Source organism: Hyla sarda, unplaced genomic scaffold (genome assembly GCF_029499605.1).
Source record: "Hyla sarda isolate aHylSar1 unplaced genomic scaffold, aHylSar1.hap1 scaffold_723, whole genome shotgun sequence".
NCBI lineage: Eukaryota > Metazoa > Chordata > Amphibia > Anura > Hylidae > Hyla > Hyla sarda.
In genome coordinates, this window is record NW_026610744.1 from 126,335 (window position 1) to 147,374 (window position 21,040).

Here is a 21,040-nt window from a genome sequence, read left to right on the forward strand (position 1 = left end):
GAAGGTCTTGAGAGGCGATCGCTACTCGTTACCCTGGGACTAGGCCCTCTCCCCAATAGCAACAAGTGGGTGAAGCCCAGGCAATAAACCTGGGCGATCCCACAAGGCCGAGGAGAGGGGTACCCGAGTACCTTCTGACCAGATCTCCTGTATTACTACACTTGATCTTAGCCAAAAGGCCGAGAAGCGATAACCGTGAAAGGGGCGGGCCCAACAAGGTCCCCTTCATGGGCACTATCACTGCTTGCTGTCAGGGAGGCTGCCAGACAATTTTCCATGCACACTCTGGGCTGGGGGGCAGTCAACCACCAGTACACACAGCAGAACCTAAACCCATACCATTATTGCTAAGCAGCAAGACAGGGGCCCATTGCACTCCCACGGGGCCTTTTTAAATGCAATCCATAACCCGGATTTGCCAGGAACCCTTCTTACTCCTCCTACTTGCATGTGACACTGGGCTTAGGATCTGCATAGGAAACACACACACAAGCACACACCTACCTTTGTTGCCTGCAGATGCCTCCTTGGCTGTCCCCAAACGGTATCAAACCAACACCCACGGGAAGCTGTAAGCATAGAGGACATGCCTGCACCCCATTGGACTTACCTGTGTGGGTTAAATCCGGGTTATTTGACAACCTATGGCGGTGATGGTTCTGCTCAGGCAGAGCAGTGCTGATGCTCCTCATAAAGCTGTCGCTGCTGTGAAGGTTCTAGGTGACATCACAAATCCCTATGGTTACATACACAACAAAGCTGGGTTGTTGTTGTTTACACTCTGCAAGGCCTGTGGAAGTGAGTGACATCATAGCACTGTAGTTCTGAGGGTTCTAGATGGATGCAACAATCTCCTGTTGCTTCTATGAAGGCCATAATAGACGACATCACCAAACAGCTCCATAGTCACATACACAGCAAAGGAGAGATGTTGTTTACACCTAGTGATGTCAGTGGTATTGAGTGACATCACAGCACAGTGCTAAGGCTCCTGGGCCTGGACACAGCAGCGGCTGCAATATCTCAACGGAGAATACGTTTATATATATGTGTGTGTGTGCGCGTATATATATATATATATATATATATATATATATATATATATATATTTCTCCGACAAAATCACTTTTAAACCCATTTCCACCTTTTTTTCCCTTCTCTTCCTCTTACTTTTTTTTCACGTTTTTTTACGTTTTTCTCCTTTTCGCCTCTTTTCTGGGCGTATTATTCTTCTTTTTCTTCTTTTTTTTCGTCTAATGCATACCCCATCAGTGCAGCAATGCTTATTCAATACCGCCAGCAGATGGAGACACTGGGGGATAATTTTCTAAGGATTTATACTGATTTTTCCTGTCTGAATTTGTCGCACAGAAAGTTGCAGGCCAAATATGTGTGACATTTCTGCGACTTTAGCTTCTAGAGCATTTTTACAACATTATACATAGGTGCTGAATACATAAAAAGCGACTGTTCAGCGACAGACAAGTCGCATCGGCTGAAAGTAGGCCAGAATGTCAGTCCATGTTGGAGCAGGTTTAGATACAGTCTAAAGTATAGATCTCAAAGTCTGTGCACAGAATTTAGCAAGGGCCTCGCACCTTCTGATGCATCAGGTAGGTGCACAATAGCATAGCCTAACCCTCTGTACTTTGGTCTATATTGATGCGGGACATAGACAGCCAGCTGATGACCAATCCATTAGTGCAATGGATGGCTGGAAGCATTTGTCTTTGCCTTTGCAATACCACAGAAGCAATGCATGGTCAATGTACAGCAATGACACACCTGTGTGAACAGCCAGGAGACCCCCCCCCCCCCCATGTTATGTTACATAGTTACATAGTTAGTACGGTCGAAAAAAGACATATGTCCATCAAGTTCAACCAGGGAATTAAGGGGTAGGGGTGTGGCGCGATATTGGGGAAGGGATGAGATTTTATATTTCTTCATAAGCATTAATCTTATTTTGTCAATTAGGAACATTCAGCACCCACCCGCTATCAAGGCAGCTGCCTATCATGTCATGCCCTACCTGCACAGGTGTGCTGGCTACTCAAATGATCCAATTAAGGAGGCCATTTAGTCAGCAGCAGCAGAAGTCCTGTGCCTGGACGCTCCAACAGCGGCCAGACACAAGCAGAAGCAGAAGCAGCAGAAGCAGCAGCAGCACCACCTTTTGTTTTTTGGCTGCAGCAGCAGCAAGGCCCACAGGGCTGGCTAGCTGGCTAGCCAGCAAGCAGGTAGCAATGAAAGTAGGAATCTTTCTTTTTAACCCTGTAAGGGGGTGGTGCACTGTACCCGAAGATACTGCCATATCGGGTCAATGCATAGGGCGACGGAAGCAAGCTTCGAAATCGGCCCCCGTTCTCAAAAATCCATTTAATATATGGTCCCCAGATAGGGGACGTATCAGATATTAAACTGATAAGAACAGATACTACACTTGATCTTAGCCAAAAGGCCGAGAAGCGATAACCGTGAAAGGGGCGGGCCCAACAAGGTGCCCTTCATGGGCACTATCACTGCTTGCTGTCAGGGAGGCTGCCAGACAATTTTCCATGCACACTCTGGGCTGGGGGGCAGTCAACCACCAGTACACACAGCAGAACCTAAACCCATACCATTATTGCTAAGCAGCAAGACAGGGGCCCATTGCACTCCCACGGGGCCTTTTTAAATGCAATCCATAACCCGGATTTGCCAGGAACCCTTCTTACTCCTCCTACTTGCATGTGACACTGGGCTTAGGATCTGCATAGGAAACACACACACAAGCACACACCTACCTTTGTTGCCTGCAGATGCCTCCTTGGCTGTCCCCAAACGGTATCAAACCAACACCCACGGGAAGCTGTAAGCATAGAGGACATGCCTGCACCCCATTGGACTTACCTGTGTGGGTTAAATCCGGGTTATTTGACAACCTATGGCGGTGATGGTTCTGCTCAGGCAGAGCAGTGCTGATGCTCCTCATAAAGCTGTCGCTGCTGTGAAGGTTCTAGGTGACATCACAAATCCCTATGGTTACATACACAACAAAGCTGGGTTGTTGTTGTTTACACTCTGCAAGGCCTGTGGAAGTGAGTGACATCATAGCACTGTAGTTCTGAGGGTTCTAGATGGATGCAACAATCTCCTGTTGCTTCTATGAAGGCCATAATAGACGACATCACCAAACAGCTCCATAGTCACATACACAGCAAAGGAGAGATGTTGTTTACACCTAGTGATGTCAGTGGTATTGAGTGACATCACAGCACAGTGCTAAGGCTCCTGGGCCTGGACACAGCAGCGGCTGCAATATCTCAACGGAGAATACGTTTATATATATGTGTGTGTGTGCGCGTATATATATATATATATATATATATATATATATATATATATATTTCTCCGACGAAATCACTTTTAAACCCATTTCCACCTTTTTTTCCCTTCTCTTCCTCTTACTTTTTTTTCACGTTTTTTTACGTTTTTCTCCTTTTCGCCTCTTTTCTGGGCGTATTATTCTTCTTTTTCTTCTTTTTTTTCGTCTAATGCATACCCCATCAGTGCAGCAATGCTTATTCAATACCGCCAGCAGATGGAGACACTGGGGGATAATTTTCTAAGGATTTATACTGATTTTTCCTGTCTGAATTTGTCGCACAGAAAGTTGCAGGCCAAATATGTGTGACATTTCTGCGACTTTAGCTTCTAGAGCATTTTTACAACATTATACATAGGTGCTGAATACATAAAAAGCGACTGTTCAGCGACAGACAAGTCGCATCGGCTGAAAGTAGGCCAGAATGTCAGTCCATGTTGGAGCAGGTTTAGATACAGTCTAAAGTATAGATCTCAAAGTCTGTGCACAGAATTTAGCAAGGGCCTCGCACCTTCTGATGCATCAGGTAGGTGCACAATAGCATAGCCTAACCCTCTGTACTTTGGTCTATATTGATGCGGGACATAGACAGCCAGCTGATGACCAATCCATTAGTGCAATGGATGGCTGGAAGCATTTGTCTTTGCCTTTGCAATACCACAGAAGCAATGCATGGTCAATGTACAGCAATGACACACCTGTGTGAACAGCCAGGAGACCCCCCCCCCCCCATGTTATGTTACATAGTTACATAGTTAGTACGGTCGAAAAAAGACATATGTCCATCAAGTTCAACCAGGGAATTAAGGGGTAGGGGTGTGGCGCGATATTGGGGAAGGGATGAGATTTTATATTTCTTCATAAGCATTAATCTTATTTTGTCAATTAGGAACATTCAGCACCCACCCGCTATCAAGGCAGCTGCCTATCATGTCATGCCCTACCTGCACAGGTGTGCTGGCTACTCAAATGATCCAATTAAGGAGGCCATTTAGTCAGCAGCAGCAGAAGTCCTGTGCCTGGACGCTCCAACAGCGGCCAGACACAAGCAGAAGCAGAAGCAGCAGAAGCAGCAGCAGCACCACCTTTTGTTTTTTGGCTGCAGCAGCAGCAAGGCCCACAGGGCTGGCTAGCTGGCTAGCCAGCAAGCAGGTAGCAATGAAAGTAGGAATCTTTCTTTTTAACCCTGTAAGGGGGTGGTGCACTGTACCCGAAGATACTGCCATATCGGGTCAATGCATAGGGCGACGGAAGCAAGCTTCGAAATCGGCCCCCGTTCTCAAAAATCCATTTAATATATGGTCCCCAGATAGGGGACGTATCAGATATTAAACTGATAAGAACAGATACTACACTTGATCTTAGCCAAAAGGCCGAGAAGCGATAACCGTGAAAGGGGCGGGCCCAACAAGGTGCCCTTCATGGGCACTATCACTGCTTGCTGTCAGGGAGGCTGCCAGACAATTTTCCATGCACACTCTGGGCTGGGGGGCAGTCAACCACCAGTACACACAGCAGAACCTAAACCCATACCATTATTGCTAAGCAGCAAGACAGGGGCCCATTGCACTCCCACGGGGCCTTTTTAAATGCAATCCATAACCCGGATTTGCCAGGAACCCTTCTTACTCCTCCTACTTGCATGTGACACTGGGCTTAGGATCTGCATAGGAAACACACACACAAGCACACACCTACCTTTGTTGCCTGCAGATGCCTCCTTGGCTGTCCCCAAACGGTATCAAACCAACACCCACGGGAAGCTGTAAGCATAGAGGACATGCCTGCACCCCATTGGACTTACCTGTGTGGGTTAAATCCGGGTTATTTGACAACCTATGGCGGTGATGGTTCTGCTCAGGCAGAGCAGTGCTGATGCTCCTCATAAAGCTGTCGCTGCTGTGAAGGTTCTAGGTGACATCACAAATCCCTATGGTTACATACACAACAAAGCTGGGTTGTTGTTGTTTACACTCTGCAAGGCCTGTGGAAGTGAGTGACATCATAGCACTGTAGTTCTGAGGGTTCTAGATGGATGCAACAATCTCCTGTTGCTTCTATGAAGGCCATAATAGACGACATCACCAAACAGCTCCATAGTCACATACACAGCAAAGGAGAGATGTTGTTTACACCTAGTGATGTCAGTGGTATTGAGTGACATCACAGCACAGTGCTAAGGCTCCTGGGCCTGGACACAGCAGCGGCTGCAATATCTCAACGGAGAATACGTTTATATATATGTGTGTGTGCGCGTATATATATATATATATATATATATATATATATATATATATATTTCTCCGCCGAAATCACTTTTAAACCCATTTCCACCTTTTTTTCCCTTCTCTTCCTCTTACTTTTTTTTCACGTTTTTTTACGTTTTTCTCCTTTTCGCCTCTTTTCTGGGCGTATTATTCTTCTTTTTCTTCTTTTTTTTCGTCTAATGCATACCCCATCAGTGCAGCAATGCTTATTCAATACCGCCAGCAGATGGAGACACTGGGGGATAATTTTCTAAGGATTTATACTGATTTTTCCTGTCTGAATTTGTCGCACAGAAAGTTGCAGGCCAAATATGTGTGACATTTCTGCGACTTTAGCTTCTAGAGCATTTTTACAACATTATACATAGGTGCTGAATACATAAAAAGCGACTGTTCAGCGACAGACAAGTCGCATCGGCTGAAAGTAGGCCAGAATGTCAGTCCATGTTGGAGCAGGTTTAGATACAGTCTAAAGTATAGATCTCAAAGTCTGTGCACAGAATTTAGCAAGGGCCTCGCACCTTCTGATGCATCAGGTAGGTGCACAATAGCATAGCCTAACCCTCTGTACTTTGGTCTATATTGATGCGGGACATAGACAGCCAGCTGATGACCAATCCATTAGTGCAATGGATGGCTGGAAGCATTTGTCTTTGCCTTTGCAATACCACAGAAGCAATGCATGGTCAATGTACAGCAATGACACACCTGTGTGAACAGCCAGGAGACCCCCCCCCCCCCCCATGTTATGTTACATAGTTACATAGTTAGTACGGTCGAAAAAAGACATATGTCCATCAAGTTCAACCAGGGAATTAAGGGGTAGGGGTGTGGCGCGATATTGGGGAAGGGATGAGATTTTATATTTCTTCATAAGCATTAATCTTATTTTGTCAATTAGGAACATTCAGCACCCACCCGCTATCAAGGCAGCTGCCTATCATGTCATGCCCTACCTGCACAGGTGTGCTGGCTACTCAAATGATCCAATTAAGGAGGCCATTTAGTCAGCAGCAGCAGAAGTCCTGTGCCTGGACGCTCCAACAGCGGCCAGACACAAGCAGAAGCAGAAGCAGCAGAAGCAGCAGCAGCACCACCTTTTGTTTTTTGGCTGCAGCAGCAGCAAGGCCCACAGGGCTGGCTAGCTGGCTAGCCAGCAAGCAGGTAGCAATGAAAGTAGGAATCTTTCTTTTTAACCCTGTAAGGGGGTGGTGCACTGTACCCGAAGATACTGCCATATCGGGTCAATGCATAGGGCGACGGAAGCAAGCTTCGAAATCGGCCCCCGTTCTCAAAAATCCATTTAATATATGGTCCCCAGATAGGGGACGTATCAGATATTAAACTGATAAGAACAGATACTACACTTGATCTTAGCCAAAAGGCCGAGAAGCGATAACCGTGAAAGGGGCGGGCCCAACAAGGTGCCCTTCATGGGCACTATCACTGCTTGCTGTCAGGGAGGCTGCCAGACAATTTTCCATGCACACTCTGGGCTGGGGGGCAGTCAACCACCAGTACACACAGCAGAACCTAAACCCATACCATTATTGCTAAGCAGCAAGACAGGGGCCCATTGCACTCCCACTGGGCCTTTTTAAATGCAATCCATAACCCGGATTTGCCAGGAACCCTTCTTACTCCTCCTACTTGCATGTGACACTGGGCTTAGGATCTGCATAGGAAACACACACACAAGCACACACCTACCTTTGTTGCCTGCAGATGCCTCCTTGGCTGTCCCCAAACGGTATCAAACCAACACCCACGGGAAGCTGTAAGCATAGAGGACATGCCTGCACCCCATTGGACTTACCTGTGTGGGTTAAATCCGGGTTATTTGACAACCTATGGCGGTGATGGTTCTGCTCAGACAGAGCAGTGCTGATGCTCCTCATAAAGCTGTCGCTGCTGTGAAGGTTCTAGGTGACATCACAAATCCCTATGGTTACATACACAACAAAGCTGGGTTGTTGTTGTTTACACTCTGCAAGGCCTGTGGAAGTGAGTGACATCATAGCACTGTAGTTCTGAGGGTTCTAGATGGATGCAACAATCTCCTGTTGCTTCTATGAAGGCCGTAATAGACGACATCACCAAACAGCTCCATAGTCACATACACAGCAAAGGAGAGATGTTGTTTACACCTAGTGATGTCAGTGGTATTGAGTGACATCACAGCACAGTGCTAAGGCTCCTGGGTCTGGACACAGCAGCGGCTGCAATATCTCAAGGGAGAATACGTTTATATATATGTGTGTGTGTGCGCGTATATATATATATATATATATATATATATATATATATATATATATTTCTCCGCCAAAATCACTTTTAAACCCATTTCCACCTTTTTTTCCCTTCTCTTCCTCTTACTTTTTTTTCACGTTTTTTTACGTTTTTCTCCTTTTCGCCTCTTTTCTGGGCGTATTATTCTTCTTTTTCTTCTTTTTTTTCGTCTAATGCATACCCCATCAGTGCAGCAATGCTTATTCAATACCGCCAGCAGATGGAGACACTGGGGGATAATTTTCTAAGGATTTATACTGATTTTTCCTGTCTGAATTTGTCGCACAGAAAGTTGCAGGCCAAATATGTGTGACATTTCTGCGACTTTAGCTTCTAGAGCCTTTTTACAACATTATACATAGGTGCTGAATACATAAAAAGCGACTGTTCAGCGACAGACAAGTCGCATCGGCTGAAAGTAGGCCAGAATGTCAGTCCATGTTGGAGCAGGTTTAGATACAGTCTAAAGCATAGATCTCAAAGTCTGTGCACAGAATTTAGCAAGGGCCTCGCACCTTCTGATGCATCAGGTAGGTGCACAATAGCATAGCCTAACCCTCTGTACTTTGGTCTATATTGATGCGGGACATAGACAGCCAGCTGATGACCAATCCATTAGTGCAATGGATGGCTGGAAGCATTTGTCTTTGCCTTTGCAATACCACAGAAGCAATGCATGGTCAATGTACAGCAATGACACACCTGTGTGAACAGCCAGGAGACCCCCCCCCCCATGTTATGTTACATAGTTACATAGTTAGTACGGTCGAAAAAAGACATATGTCCATCAAGTTCAACCAGGGAATTAAGGGGTAGGGGTGTGGCGCGATATTGGGGAAGGGATGAGATTTTATATTTCTTCATAAGCATTAATCTTATTTTGTCAATTAGGAACATTCAGCACCCACCCGCTATCAAGGCAGCTGCCTATAATGTCATGCCCTACCTGCACAGGTGTGCTGGCTACTCAAATGATCCAATTAAGGAGGCCATTTAGTCAGCAGCAGCAGAAGTCCTGTGCCTGGACGCTCCAACAGCGGCCAGACACAAGCAGAAGCAGAAGCAGCAGCAGCAGCACCACCTTTTGTTTTTTGGCTGCAGCAGCAGCAAGGCCCACAGGGCTGGCTAGCTGGCTAGCCAGCAAGCAGGTAGCAATGAAAGTAGGAATCTTTCTTTTTAACCCTGTAAGGGGGTGGTGCACTGTACCCGAAGATACTGCCATATCGGGTCAATGCATAGGGCGACGGAAGCAAGCTTCGAAATCGGCCCCCGTTCTCAAAAATCCATTTAATATATGGTCCCCAGATAGGGGACGTATCAGATATTAAACTGATAAGAACAGATACTACACTTGATCTTAGCCAAAAGGCCGAGAAGCGATAACCGTGAAAGGGGCGGGCCCAACAAGGTCCCCTTCATGGGCACTATCACTGCTTGCTGTCAGGGAGGCTGCCAGACAATTTTCCATGCACACTCTGGGCTGGGGGGCAGTCAACCACCAGTACACACAGCAGAACCTAAACCCATACCATTATTGCTAAGCAGCAAGACAGGGGCCCATTGCACTCCCACGGGGCCTTTTTAAATGCAATCCATAACCCGGATTTGCCAGGAACCCTTCTTACTCCTCCTACTTGCATGTGACACTGGGCTTAGGATCTGCATAGGAAACACACACACAAGCACACACCTACCTTTGTTGCCTGCAGATGCCTCCTTGGCTGTCCCCAAACGGTATCAAACCAACACCCACGGGAAGCTGTAAGCATAGAGGACATGCCTGCACCCCATTGGACTTACCTGTGTGGGTTAAATCCGGGTTATTTGACAACCTATGGCGGTGATGGTTCTGCTCAGGCAGAGCAGTGCTGATGCTCCTCATAAAGCTGTCGCTGCTGTGAAGGTTCTAGGTGACATCACAAATCCCTATGGTTACATACACAACAAAGCTGGGTTGTTGTTGTTTACACTCTGCAAGGCCTGTGGAAGTGAGTGACATCATAGCACTGTAGTTCTGAGGGTTCTAGATGGATGCAACAATCTCCTGTTGCTTCTATGAAGGCCGTAATAGACGACATCACCAAACAGCTCCATAGTCACATACACAGCAAAGGAGAGATGTTGTTTACACCTAGTGATGTCAGTGGTATTGAGTGACATCACAGCACAGTGCTAAGGCTCCTGGGCCTGGACACAGCAGCGGCTGCAATATCTCAACGGAGAATACGTTTATATATATGTGTGTGTGTGCGCGTATATATATATATATATATATATATATATATATATATATATATTTCTCCGCCGAAATCACTTTTAAACCCATTTCCACCTTTTTTTCCCTTCTCTTCCTCTTACTTTTTTTTCACGTTTTTTTACGTTTTTCTCCTTTTCGCCTCTTTTCTGGGCGTATTATTCTTCTTTTTCTTCTTTTTTTTCGTCTAATGCATACCCCATCAGTGCAGCAATGCTTATTCAATACCGCCAGCAGATGGAGACACTGGGGGATAATTTTCTAAGGATTTATACTGATTTTTCCTGTCTGAATTTGTCGCACAGAAAGTTGCAGGCCAAATATGTGTGACATTTCTGCGACTTTAGCTTCTAGAGCCTTTTTACAACATTATACATAGGTGCTGAATACATAAAAAGCGACTGTTCAGCGACAGACAAGTCGCATCGGCTGAAAGTAGGCCAGAATGTCAGTCCATGTTGGAGCAGGTTTAGATACAGTCTAAAGCATAGATCTCAAAGTCTGTGCACAGAATTTAGCAAGGGCCTCGCACCTTCTGATGCATCAGGTAGGTGCACAATAGCATAGCCTAACCCTCTGTACTTTGGTCTATATTGATGCGGGACATAGACAGCCAGCTGATGACCAATCCATTAGTGCAATGGATGGCTGGAAGCATTTGTCTTTGCCTTTGCAATACCACAGAAGCAATGCATGGTCAATGTACAGCAATGACACACCTGTGTGAACAGCCAGGAGACCCCCCCCCCCATGTTATGTTACATAGTTACATAGTTAGTACGGTCGAAAAAAGACATATGTCCATCAAGTTCAACCAGGGAATTAAGGGGTAGGGGTGTGGCGCGATATTGGGGAAGGGATGAGATTTTATATTTCTTCATAAGCATTAATCTTATTTTGTCAATTAGGAACATTCAGCACCCACCCGCTATCAAGGCAGCTGCCTATCATGTCATGCCCTACCTGCACAGGTGTGCTGGCTACTCAAATGATCCAATTAAGGAGGCCATTTAGTCAGCAGCAGCAGAAGTCCTGTGCCTGGACGCTCCAACAGCGGCCAGACACAAGCAGAAGCAGAAGCAGCAGCAGCAGCACCACCTTTTGTTTTTTGGCTGCAGCAGCAGCAAGGCCCACAGGGCTGGCTAGCTGGCTAGCCAGCAAGCAGGTAGCAATGAAAGTAGGAATCTTTCTTTTTAACCCTGTAAGGGGGTGGTGCACTGTACCCGAAGATACTGCCATATCGGGTCAATGCATAGGGCGACGGAAGCAAGCTTCGAAATCGGCCCCCGTTCTCAAAAATCCATTTAATATATGGTCCCCAGATAGGGGACGTATCAGATATTAAACTGATAAGAACAGATTTTTTTTTTTTTTTTAAGTTAACCCTCAGAACTCCATCAGAGCTCTAAGTTCTTATTTGAGCTTGATTTTTTTGTTCATCATCAGGAAAACCCGTTTTTCTTTATTTCTTTATCTTTTTTAACAATAAAAGAAACCATATTTAAAACATAAAAAAATATTTAACCAAAACTAACCATGCAATATTTCACCAAAGAGAATTACCAAAAGGTCATTCCTCTTCTCCATGCAAAAACCATCAAGAACTCTAGGAAACCACAAGTTATTGCACCTCTCTGCATCTCACTTTTAGCTGGAACCGCCAGCCACGCCGGAACTTTGTATGTTTCCACAAATCTATCCACATCTGCGTGAAACAAACGATAAACTTTATCCCTTGCTTCATTGATTTTGTATCCCAATCTTTCTTTTAGACTACCCAAATCCTTGTCAAAGGCCTTTTTCTCTTTATTTGTCACACTCTCGAAAACAACATCAAGAGAGCCTCCATACCTTACCGGTATAAATTCATCTTCTTCATTTTCTTTCCTTTTCTTCTCCTCCACCACTTTTCTAGTTGGAGCTTCTTCCCCTTCCGGTTCTTCACTCACCTCAATTTCCTCCTCTCTATTTCTTTTCATACCCTCCTTCTTCTTCTTCTTCTTCCTCTTAGGACACGTGCCTACCAGATGCCCCTCATCACCACATAGGTGACATTTTTTCTTTTCTTTACATGCTTCTGGTTCATGGCCTTCTCCTTGACATTTATAGCACCACAAGATGTCGCAGAAATCTTTCCTATGCCCGTACTTCTTACACTTTCGACAAAAGTCGTCCATGCCAGAAAAGAACAGGTCCCCATTAACTGTACCAATCTTAAAACGACCAGGCGGATACCTTAGCCTTCCATCAGGTCCTTTCTGAAACTTTACTTGAAATTTCCACTTCGTTGTCCAAAGACCGAATTGATTATATATCTTGCCTTTTGGCTTCACCTCCTCACAGAATCTGGAAAGGAACAAAACAATCTCCTCTTCTGGGATATACGGACTGTACATCCTTACAGTTAGAAGTCTTTCCTGCGTCGGAAAATGGGGAGTAATCTCTACCCCTCCCAACACAGGGTGCGACTTCCACAGCAATGCTTTATTGCAGAACGTACCACAGTCCTCCTCCGAAACCAGAACCACGTCATAGATACCACTTCTTGGAAATTCCAGCATGGATAATATCTGTTCCTTCTTCAGCTCAAAGAGCTTGAACAAAATCTCTTCCACTACGAAAAATAAGCCTCTCTCCTTCTTCTCAGGGTCCAAAAGAGTAACACGAACTCCATTTCGTAGTCTGGCGTAGCTAGGTACACCTACAGCAGGATCTTCTGTCTTGCCAGCCTCCTCCATCGCAGAACAAAACACCTCCCCTACTGCAAGCAGGTAGGTGGTGATCGCTCCTCGTTGCCCGGGGACTAAGCCGCTACCCTGATGTCAGCAAGGGGGTTTAGTCCCACCAAAAGATGGAACGATCCCCCAGGGAAAAGGAGCGGGTACCCCGGGCACCTTCCAGCCAGATCAAGCAAGCAAATACTACACTTGATCTTAGCCAAAAGGCCGAGAAGCGATAACCGTGAAAGGGGCGGGCCCAACAAGGTCCCCTTCATGGGCACTATCACTGCTTGCTGTCAGGGAGGCTGCCAGACAATTTTCCATGCACACTCTGGGCTGGGGGGCAGTCAACCACCAGTACACACAGCAGAACCTAAACCCATACCATTATTGCTAAGCAGCAAGACAGGGGCCCATTGCACTCCCACGGGGCCTTTTTAAATGCAATCCATAACCCGGATTTGCCAGGAACCCTTCTTACTCCTCCTACTTGCATGTGACACTGGGCTTAGGATCTGCATAGGAAACACACACACAAGCACACACCTACCTTTGTTGCCTGCAGATGCCTCCTTGGCTGTCCCCAAACGGTATCAAACCAACACCCACGGGAAGCTGTAAGCATAGAGGACATGCCTGCACCCCATTGGACTTACCTGTGTGGGTTAAATCCGGGTTATTTGACAACCTATGGCGGTGATGGTTCTGCTCAGGCAGAGCAGTGCTGATGCTCCTCATAAAGCTGTCGCTGCTGTGAAGGTTCTAGGTGACATCACAAATCCCTATGGTTACATACACAACAAAGCTGGGTTGTTGTTGTTTACACTCTGCAAGGCCTGTGGAAGTGAGTGACATCATGGCACTGTAGTTCTGAGGGTTCTAGATGGATGCAACAATCTCCTGTTGCTTCTATGAAGGCCATAATAGACGACATCACCAAACAGCTCCATAGTCACATACACAGCAAAGGAGAGATGTTGTTTACACCTAGTGATGTCAGTGGTATTGAATGACATCACAGCACAGTGCTAAGGCTCCTGGGCCTGGACACAGCAGCGGCTGCAATATCTCAACGGAGAATACGTTTATATATATGTGTGTGTGTGCGCGTATATATATATATATATATATATATATATATATATATATATATATATATATATTTCTCCGCCGAAATCACTTTTAAACCCATTTCCACCTTTTTTTCCCTTCTCTTCCTCTTACTTTTTTTTCACACGTTTTTTTACGTTTTTCTCCTTTTCGCCTCTTTTCTGGGCGTATTATTCTTCTTTTTCTTCTTTTTTTTCGTCTAATGCATACCCCATCAGTGCAGCAATGCTTATTCAATACCGCCAGCAGATGGAGACACTGGGGGATAATTTTCTAAGGATTTATACTGATTTTTCCTGTCTGAATTTGTCGCACAGAAAGTTGCAGGCCAAATATGTGTGACATTTCTGCGACTTTAGCTTCTAGAGCATTTTTACAACATTATACATAGGTGCTGAATACATAAAAAGCGACTGTTCAGCGACAGACAAGTCGCATCGGCTGAAAGTAGGCCAGAATGTCAGTCCATGTTGGAGCAGGTTTAGATACAGTCTAAAGTATAGATCTCAAAGTCTGTGCACAGAATTTAGCAAGGGCCTCGCACCTTCTGATGCATCAGGTAGGTGCACAATAGCATAGCCTAACCCTCTGTACTTTGGTCTATATTGATGCGGGACATAGACAGCCAGCTGATGACCAATCCATTAGTGCAATGGATGGCTGGAAGCATTTGTCTTTGCCTTTGCAATACCACAGAAGCAATGCATGGTCAATGTACAGCAATGACACACCTGTGTGAACAGCCAGGAGACCCCCCCCCCCCCCCCCCATGTTATGTTACATAGTTACATAGTTAGTACGGTCGAAAAAAGACATATGTCCATCAAGTTCAACCAGGGAATTAAGGGGTAGGGGTGTGGCGCGATATTGGGGAAGGGATGAGATTTTATATTTCTTCATAAGCATTAATCTTATTTTGTCAATTAGGAACATTCAGCACCCACCCGCTATCAAGGCAGCTGCCTATCATGTCATGCCCTACCTGCACAGGTGTGCTGGCTACTCAAATGATCCAATTAAGGAGGCCATTTAGTCAGCAGCAGCAGAAGTCCTGTGCCTGGACGCTCCAACAGCGGCCAGACACAAGCAGAAGCAGAAGCAGCAGAAGCAGCAGCAGCACCACCTTTTGTTTTTTGGCTGCAGCAGCAGCAAGGCCCACAGGGCTGGCTAGCTGGCTAGCCAGCAAGCAGGTAGCAATGAAAGTAGGAATCTTTCTTTTTAACCCTGTAAGGGGGTGGTGCACTGTACCCGAAGATACTGCCATATCGGGTCAATGCATAGGGCGACGGAAGCAAGCTTCGAAATCGGCCCCCGTTCTCAAAAATCCATTTAATATATGGTCCCCAGATAGGGGACGTATCAGATATTAAACTGATAAGAACAGATACTACACTTGATCTTAGCCAAAAGGCCGAGAAGCGATAACCGTGAAAGGGGCGGGCCCAACAAGGTGCCCTTCATGGGCACTATCACTGCTTGCTGTCAGGGAGGCTGCCAGACAATTTTCCATGCACACTCTGGGCTGGGGGGCAGTCAACCACCAGTACACACAGCAGAACCTAAACCCATACCATTATTGCTAAGCAGCAAGACAGGGGCCCATTGCACTCCCACGGGGCCTTTTTAAATGCAATCCATAACCCGGATTTGCCAGGAACCCTTCTTACTCCTCCTACTTGCATGTGACACTGGGCTTAGGATCTGCATAGGAAACACACACACAAGCACACACCTACCTTTGTTGCCTGCAGATGCCTCCTTGGCTGTCCCCAAACGGTATCAAACCAACACCCACGGGAAGCTGTAAGCATAGAGGACATGCCTGCACCCCATTGGACTTACCTGTGTGGGTTAAATCCGGGTTATTTGACAACCTATGACGGTGATGGTTCTGCTCAGGCAGAGCAGTGCTGATGCTCCTCATAAAGCTGTCGCTGCTGTGAAGGTTCTAGGTGACATCACAAATCCCTATGGTTACATACACAACAAAGCTGGGTTGTTGTTGTTTACACTCTGCAAGGCCTGTGGAAGTGAGTGACATCATAGCACTGTAGTTCTGAGGGTTCTAGATGGATGCAACAATCTCCTGTTGCTTCTATGAAGGCCATAATAGACGACATCACCAAACAGCTCCATAGTCACATACACAGCAAAGGAGAGATGTTGTTTACACCTAGTGATGTCAGTGGTATTGAGTGACATCACAGCACAGTGCTAAGGCTCCTGGGCCTGGACACAGCAGCGGCTGCAATATCTCAACGGAGAATACGTTTATATATATGTGTGTGTGTGCGCGTATATATATATATATATATATATATATATATATATATTTCTCCGCCGAAATCACTTTTAAACCCATTTCCACCTTTTTTTCCCTTCTCTTCCTCTTACTTTTTTTTCACGTTTTTTTACGTTTTTCTCCTTTTCGCCTCTTTTCTGGGCGTATTATTCTTCTTTTTCTTCTTTTTTTTCGTCTAATGCATACCCCATCAGTGCAGCAATGCTTATTCAATACCGCCAGCAGATGGAGACACTGGGGGATAATTTTCTAAGGATTTATACTGATTTTTCCTGTCTGAATTTGTCGCACAGAAAGTTGCAGGCCAAATATGTGTGACATTTCTGCGACTTTAGCTTCTAGAGCATTTTTACAACATTATACATAGGTGCTGAATACATAAAAAGCGACTGTTCAGCGACAGACAAGTCGCATCGGCTGAAAGTAGGCCAGAATGTCAGTCCATGTTGGAGCAGGTTTAGATACAGTCTAAAGTATAGATCTCAAAGTCTGTGCACAGAATTTAGCAAGGGCCTCGCACCTTCTGATGCATCAGGTAGGTGCACAATAGCATAGCCTAACCCTCTGTACTTTGGTCTATATTGATGCGGGACATAGACAGCCAGCTGATGACCAATCCATTAGTGCAATGGATGGCTGGAAGCATTTGTCTTTGCCTTTGCAATACCACAGAAGCAATGCATGGTCAATGTACAGCAATGACACACCTGTGTGAACAGCCAGGAGACCCCCCCCCCCCCCCCCCCATGTTATGTTACATAGTTACATAGTTAGTACGGTCGAAAAAAGACATATGTCCATCAAGTTCAACCAGGGAATTAAGGGGTAGGGGTGTGGCGCGATATTGGGGAAGGGATGAGATTTTATATTTCTTCATAAGCATTAATCTTATTTTGTCAATTAGGAACATTCAGCACCCACCCGCTATCAAGGCAGCTGCCTATCATGTCATGCCCTACCTGCACAGGTGTGCTGGCTACTCAAATGATCCAATTAAGGAGGCCATTTAGTCAGCAGCAGCAGAAGTCCTGTGCCTGGACGCTCCAACAGCGGCCAGACACAAGCAGAAGCAGAAGCAGCAGAAGCAGCAGCAGCACCACCTTTTGTTTTTTGGCTGCAGCAGCAGCAAGGCCCACAGGGCTGGCTAGCTGGCTAGCCAGCAAGCAGGTAGCAATGAAAGTAGGAATCTTTCTTTTTAACCCTGTAAGGGGGTGGTGCACTGTACCCGAAGATACTGCCATATCGGGTCAATGCATAGGGCGACGGAAGCAAGCTTCGAAATCGGCCCCCGTTCTCAAAAATCCATTTAATATATGGTCCCCAGATAGGGGACGTATCAGATATTAAACTGATAAGAACAGATACTACACTTGATCTTAGCCAAAAGGCCGAGAAGCGATAACCGTGAAAGGGGCGGGCCCAACAAGGTGCCCTTCATGGGCACTATCACTGCTTGCTGTCAGGGAGGCTGCCAGACAATTTTCCATGCACACTCTGGGCTGGGGGGCAGTCAACCACCAGTACACACAGCAGAACCTAAACCCATACCATTATTGCTAAGCAGCAAGACAGGGGCCCATTGCACTCCCACGGGGCCTTTTTAAATGCAATCCATAACCCGGATTTGCCAGGAACCCTTCTTACTCCTCCTACTTGCATGTGACACTGGGCTTAGGATCTGCATAGGAAACACACACACAAGCACACACCTACCTTTGTTGCCTGCAGATGCCTCCTTGGCTGTCCCCAAACGGTATCAAACCAACACCCACGGGAAGCTGTAAGCATAGAGGACATGCCTGCACCCCATTGGACTTACCTGTGTGGGTTAAATCCGGGTTATTTGACAACCTATGGCGGTGATGGTTCTGCTCAGGCAGAGCAGTGCTGATGCTCCTCATAAAGCTGTCGCTGCTGTGAAGGTTCTAGGTGACATCACAAATCCCTATGGTTACATACACAACAAAGCTGGGTTGTTGTTGTTTACACTCTGCAAGGCCTGTGGAAGTGAGTGACATCATAGCACTGTAGTTCTGAGGGTTCTAGATGGATGCAACAATCTCCTGTTGCTTCTATGAAGGCCATAATAGACGACATCACCAAACAGCTCCATAGTCACATACACAGCAAAGGAGAGATGTTGTTTACACCTAGTGATGTCAGTGGTATTGAGTGACATCACAGCACAGTGCTAAGGCTCCTGGGCCTGGACACAGCAGCGGCTGCAATATCTCAACGGAGAATACGTTTATATATATGTGTGTGTGTGCGCGTATATATATATATATATATATATATATATATTTCTCCGCCGAAATCACTTTTAAACCCATTTCCACCTTTTTTTCCCTTCTCTTCCTCTTACTTTTTTTTCACGTTTTTTTACGTTTTTCTCCTTTTCGCCTCTTTTCTGGGCGTATTATTCTTCTTTTTCTTCTTTTTTTTCGTCTAATGCATACCCCGTCAGTGCAGCAATGCTTATTCAATACCGCCAGCAGATGGAGACACTGGGGGATAATTTTCTAAGGATTTATACTGATTTTTCCTGTCTGAATTTGTCGCACAGAAAGTTGCAGGCCAAATATGTGTGACATTTCTGCGACTTTAGCTTCTAGAGCATTTTTACAACATTATACATAGGTGCTGAATACATAAAAAGCGACTGTTCAGCGACAGACAAGTCGCATCGGCTGAAAGTAGGCCAGAATGTCAGTCCATGTTGGAGCAGGTTTAGATACAGTCTAAAGTATAGATCTCAAAGTCTGTGCACAGAATTTAGCAAGGGCCTCGCACCTTCTGATGCATCAGGTAGGTGCACAATAGCATAGCCTAACCCTCTGTACTTTGGTCTATATTGATGCGGGACATAGACAGCCAGCTGATGACCAATCCATTAGTGCAATGGATGGCTGGAAGCATTTGTCTTTGCCTTTGCAATACCACAGAAGCAATGCATGGTCAATGTACAGCAATGACACACCTGTGTGAACAGCCAGGAGACCCCCCCCCCCCCATGTTATGTTACATAGTTACATAGTTAGTACGGTCGAAAAAAGACATATGTCCATCAAGTTCAACCAGGGAATTAAGGGGTAGGGGTGTGGCGCGATATTGGGGAAGGGATGAGATTTTATATTTCTTCATAAGCATTAATCTTATTTTGTCAATTAGGAACATTCAGCACCCACCCGCTATCAAGGCAGCTGCCTATCATGTCATGCCCTACCTGCACAGGTGTGCTGGCTACTCAAATGATCCAATTAAGGAGGCCATTAAGTCAGCAGCAGCAGAAGTCCTGTGCCTGGACGCTCCAACAGCGGCCAGACACAAGCAGAAGCAGCAGAAGCAGCAGCAGCACCACCTTTTGTTTTTTGGCTGCAGCAGCAGCAAGGCCCACAGGGCTGGCTAGCTGGCTAGCCAGCAAGCAGGTAGCAATGAAAGTAGGAATCTTTCTTTTTAACCCTGTAAGGGGGTGGTGCACTGTACCCGAAGATACTGCCATATCGGGTCAATGCATAGGGCGACGGAAGCAAGCTTCGAAATCGGCCCCCGTTCTCAAAAATCCATTTAATATATGGTCCCCAGATAGGGGACGTATCAGATATTAAACTGATAAGAACAGATACTACACTTGATCTTAGCCAAAAGGCCGAGAAGCGATAACCGTGAAAGGGGCGGGCCCAACAAGGTGCCCTTCATGGGCACTATCACTGCTTGCTGTCAGGGAGGCTGCCAGACAATTTTCCATGCACACTCTGGGCTGGGGGGCAGTCAACCACCAGTACACACAGCAGAACCTAAACCCATACCATTATTGCTAAGCAGCAAGACAGGGGCCCATTGCACTCCCACGGGGCCTTTTTAAATGCAATCCATAACCCGGATTTGCCAGGAACCCTTCTTACTCCTCCTACTTGCATGTGACACTGGGCTTAGGATCTGCATAGGAAACACACACACAAGCACACACCTACCTTTGTTGCCTGCAGATGCCTCCTTGGCTGTCCCCAAACGGTATCAAACCAACACCCACGGGAAGCTGTAAGCATAGAGGACATGCCTGCACCCCATTGGACTTACCTGTGTGGGTTAAATCCGGGTTATTTGACAACCTATGGCGGTGATGGTTCTGCTCAGGCAGAGCAGTGCTGATGCTCCTCATAAAGCTGTCGCTGCTGTGAAGGTTCTAGGTGACATCACAAATCCCTATGGTTACATACACAACAAAGCTGGGTTGTTGTTGTTTACACTCTGCAAGGCCTGTGGAAGTGAGTGACATCATAGCACTGTAGTTCTGAGGGTTCTAGATGGATGCAACAATCTCCTGTTGCTTCTATGAAGGCCATAATAGACGACATCACCAAACAGCTCCATAGTCACATACACAGCAAAGGAGAGATGTTGTTTACACCTAGTGATGTCAGTGGTATTGAGTGACATCACAGCACAGTGCTAAGGCTCCTGGGCCTGGACACAGCAGCGGCTGCAATATCTCAACGGAGAATACGTTTATATATATGTGTGTGTGTGCGCGTATATATATATATATATATATATATATATATATATATATATATATATATATATATTTCTCCGCCGAAATCACTTTTAAACCCATTTCCACCTTTTTTTCCCTTCTCTTCCTCTTACTTTTTTTTCACGTTTTTTTACGTTTTTCTCCTTTTCGCCTCTTTTCTGGGCGTATTATTCTTCTTTTTCTTCTTTTTTTTC

General features: G+C 45.8%; 8 non-coding genes and 2 pseudogenes across 8 annotated transcripts; all 10 read right to left on the minus strand.

The window, feature by feature from the left end:
* Positions 1 to 58: 58 nt before the first annotated feature.
* LOC130344605 (U2 spliceosomal RNA) lies at positions 59 to 191 on the minus strand (annotated as a pseudogene).
* A 2,091-nt stretch (positions 192 to 2,282) lies between these two features.
* On the minus strand, positions 2,283 to 2,473 carry LOC130344637 (U2 spliceosomal RNA). Its single transcript, XR_008883524.1, has one exon. It is a non-coding gene; the product is annotated as a U2 spliceosomal RNA (small nuclear RNA).
* A 2,088-nt stretch (positions 2,474 to 4,561) lies between these two features.
* LOC130344638 (U2 spliceosomal RNA) lies at positions 4,562 to 4,752 on the minus strand. Its single transcript, XR_008883525.1, has one exon. It is a non-coding gene; the product is annotated as a U2 spliceosomal RNA (small nuclear RNA).
* Positions 4,753 to 6,840: 2,088 nt separating this feature from the next.
* Positions 6,841 to 7,031, minus strand: LOC130344639 (U2 spliceosomal RNA). The gene has a single exon (XR_008883526.1). It is a non-coding gene; the product is annotated as a U2 spliceosomal RNA (small nuclear RNA).
* Positions 7,032 to 9,113: 2,082 nt separating this feature from the next.
* On the minus strand, positions 9,114 to 9,304 carry LOC130344641 (U2 spliceosomal RNA). The gene has a single exon (XR_008883527.1). It is a non-coding gene; the product is annotated as a U2 spliceosomal RNA (small nuclear RNA).
* Positions 9,305 to 11,384: 2,080 nt separating this feature from the next.
* On the minus strand, positions 11,385 to 11,575 carry LOC130344591 (U2 spliceosomal RNA). Its single transcript, XR_008883490.1, has one exon. It is a non-coding gene; the product is annotated as a U2 spliceosomal RNA (small nuclear RNA).
* Positions 11,576 to 13,023: 1,448 nt separating this feature from the next.
* Positions 13,024 to 13,134, minus strand: LOC130344608 (U2 spliceosomal RNA; annotated as a pseudogene).
* Positions 13,135 to 15,239: 2,105 nt separating this feature from the next.
* LOC130344642 (U2 spliceosomal RNA) lies at positions 15,240 to 15,430 on the minus strand. The gene has a single exon (XR_008883528.1). It is a non-coding gene; the product is annotated as a U2 spliceosomal RNA (small nuclear RNA).
* Positions 15,431 to 17,518: 2,088 nt separating this feature from the next.
* LOC130344643 (U2 spliceosomal RNA) lies at positions 17,519 to 17,709 on the minus strand. Its single transcript, XR_008883529.1, has one exon. It is a non-coding gene; the product is annotated as a U2 spliceosomal RNA (small nuclear RNA).
* A 2,070-nt stretch (positions 17,710 to 19,779) lies between these two features.
* Positions 19,780 to 19,970, minus strand: LOC130344645 (U2 spliceosomal RNA). Its single transcript, XR_008883531.1, has one exon. It is a non-coding gene; the product is annotated as a U2 spliceosomal RNA (small nuclear RNA).
* Between the last annotated feature and the right edge of the window lie 1,070 nt (positions 19,971 to 21,040).